Source organism: Nyctereutes procyonoides, unplaced genomic scaffold, assembly GCF_905146905.1.
Source record: "Nyctereutes procyonoides isolate TBG_1078 unplaced genomic scaffold, NYPRO_anot_genome, whole genome shotgun sequence".
Lineage (NCBI taxonomy): Eukaryota > Metazoa > Chordata > Mammalia > Carnivora > Canidae > Nyctereutes > Nyctereutes procyonoides.
In genome coordinates this window covers 437,300-440,476 of record NW_026575033.1, presented here as the reverse complement: position 1 = coordinate 440,476, position 3,177 = coordinate 437,300, and positions in this window count along the sequence as shown.

Genomic DNA, 3,177 nt, shown 5'->3' with positions numbered 1-3,177 from the left:
AATCTGTCTCACCCTAAGATTCAAAAACAAATGTAAGAACTTCAGAATGCAATAATTTTTTTTCAATCACCTATTAAAAGGAAAATGGTATTTTTTTAAAAAAGATTTATTTATTCATTCATTCAGAGAGAGCGAAGAGAGAGGCAGAGACACAGGCGGAGGGAGAAGCAGGCTCCACGCAGGAAGCCCGACGTGGGACTCAATCCCGGGTCTCCAGGATCACACCCCAGGCTGCAGGCGGCGCTAAACCGCTCTGCCACCAGGGCTGCCTGGTATTATTATTATTTTTTTAAAGGATCTATTACCCAAGATAAGCCACAGAGAATAAACGCTGTAGTAACCTAACATTTTGGGGAGCTATATCCACAAGGGGAGAAAACATGCCCTGTGGCATATCCCCATGGCCTGATCTAAGCCTCATGCAGGCCTTTTATCTACTTCTGGAATCACCCTGATCCACTCTGGTCATGGCCTCTAACAGCCTCAGGCAGGGCCAATATTGTGGTATTGGGGCTTATTTCTGAAAGCAGATTTCCTTTTTGCAGGTTGTTCATATGCCAACCTCAGGGTTTCTTATATATGAAGAAATGAGGAAACAGTGTAGCGGTGTGCTTGGCTGAAGTCTTGTTTTGTTTTTGTTTTTTTCATTTTGACTCTGATCCAGGCGCCCTTGTAGGTGGAGAAATGCAGCCTCGTCATAGCCTGGCGTGATGAGTGGATACAGGTGTGTGGGGACTGCCCGTGTGCGTAGGATAAGAATCCAGGGAGAGGAAGAAGACAGTGGGCAGAAGTGGCACTAGTTGACCCAGATGGGAGGCAGGAAGTGAACCTTCCTCTATCCATTGGCACCTGGATCCACTTTGCTGGATCCATTCTTATTCATATCCTTGAGCCAGCTGGTGGGAGTCCCTTTACGGAGAATTTTATCTGCAGCAGGAGGGGGACCTTCAGGGCAGCAAGAGTGATCCGTAAAAAAGGCCCTAACTCAGCCACTCTTTCTGCTTCCCTCCCACGTTTCACGGAGAGTGAAAATTGATAGGAAAATAATCTGAATAATTAATCCTAAGAAATAAAAATCTTGCCATCTTTTCTTTAAACTTTTAAAGCACTTAGAGCCTATACCATTTAGTGCTAAATTCTTTTCTGGCTTGGGTCATTTACTCTGGTCTATTCATTAATTTTGCCTTTCCAACTCAAGTGTAACTTTCTTGAGGGCAGAGAATGACACAATTTTAGTACCACTTCTTCCCATCACCCTATGTCTAGTACAGTTTCACGTTCATTGTGTGCATTAATCAATTACAGTGAGCTAGGAATAGTTATATGTATTATGACAGCCTATCCCAAATATGTAATATTTACCAATGAGAACAATCCTACAAGAGATTCTTGGCATGGATAAGGCTTTTTTGAAAGACAGGAAAATCCAGCCTCAAGCGGAAGCTGCTACCAGAGTATTTGACTTGAGAAGGTGTCCTTTATGGCTAGTTCAAGAGAAGTCATAGAATTGGGTGAAGTTCAGAGTACATGGCCTGGAACAGGACGGGTGATAGTGTCTGGGGCCAAAAAGAAATGAGTTTGTGTTTCTGAGGGGAAATCCAGTCCATAGTTCTATCAGGTGGGGACTACTCCAGGGGCCTGCCTCACAGATACCTGGAGGACATTCTCCTCAAGAAATATAGGGATGTCTGGACTTTGGGGCAAGGTGATGAGCAACAGCAAAGCAGCACCTGGAGTTAGGGTGGGTGGGTGTGGAGCGGCCCCATTCGTCCTCTTTGGTAGAAATCACACTCCAGGATACCTGATAGCATCAGAAGCTGCCACATGGGCCAAGACTGGCCCCTGACAGGAACCAGGAACTCTGCAGGACCAGAGAGATGCTAGAGTATCTGCCAATGTTCTCTTTTGTCCAATTTGGTAGTGACTAACACCACTCCAAGCTTGACACCAACAAGAATAAACAGCAATCTTCTCTAGGAGGAGTTGTTAATAATTTACTGATTTTAAACTCTATGCTATCATCTCTCCATAAGCCCATTCCTCGCCTATTCCCCTAATCAAGTAAGTATGAATCTGAGTTTGCTTTGGAAGCTTGAACTAGACTTGAGGTTGGGGGTATTTCTGTAGCTGTCCTGCTTCTCTATTCTCTACCTGTTCAAAAAGGTAGAGCAGGAGCTAAAAGAGGTGAAGGTGAGCAAGCAGCCACTTGTAAACCCTCCCTCTTGGATTCCCAGCAAACAGTGGGAATTTCAGCTGCAGGCAGATTTTGTTTCTCCTTAGCCCTATCTTCAAATTTTTCCTCTTAAGAGCATTCTCCAGGGGAGAAGGAGAGGGAAAGGACACCACACAGCCTTTGCCAGGGGTTCACAGTTACTTGAGTTTGGACTAGAATTTAATGTCCCCTCCAACTCCAAAGAACCTGTGATGTGTATCTGCAAACCAGATGTCACCCCGAATTCTCCTGTCCCTTGCCGCTTAGAACTCCTTGGTGCTGCCCAGCCCCACAGCGGAAGTGTTGGGGGGTGGTAGGAATCTGACTTCAGAGTGTGCCGTTTTGGAAAAAAAAGAAGGCAGGAAGGAGGGGAGGATGGAAAGCAAGAGGGAAGGAAGGGAGGAGGGATTCCCAGCATTGGCCAGACACGGAGAAGGGGATGCAGGTGTTGATGTGACCCCGGCCTGCGGCCTCTGTCCAGCCAGGCCGCCCCCGACGGACCCGGCACCGCGTCCTCGCGTCTCTCCTCTGCACTCCCGCCCCACAGCGTTTCCGGACCTCGGTTTTCTATCCAGACCCCGAAGCGCTTCAGCCACTCCTCACAGCTGTCTGGGCCATTCCCGAGGTCCCTCTGCCCACGTCGGCCACGGGGGCCTCATCGGCGCGCACCCCCAGCCTCCCACCCTCAAGCTGCCTTTTACAAAAGGCCGGGGCCCCGCAGGGAGCACCAGCTGCCGGGGCCGCCGCCCGCCCGCGCCGGTCCTCCGGCCGCCGGCGGAGTCGTCCAGCCCCGCGGGTGAGGGGCGGCGCGGCTCGTCCAGCGCAGGCCGCGCCCGGGGACCGCACGGCCGGCCCGCGCCTGCCGGACTCCCGCCTCCCGGGGCGGCGGACCGGTAGGATCGGGGGCGGGGCGGGCGGCATTTAAGGCGGGTGCCGCCTCCCGGGGCAGCGGCTGGCGCTCGGCC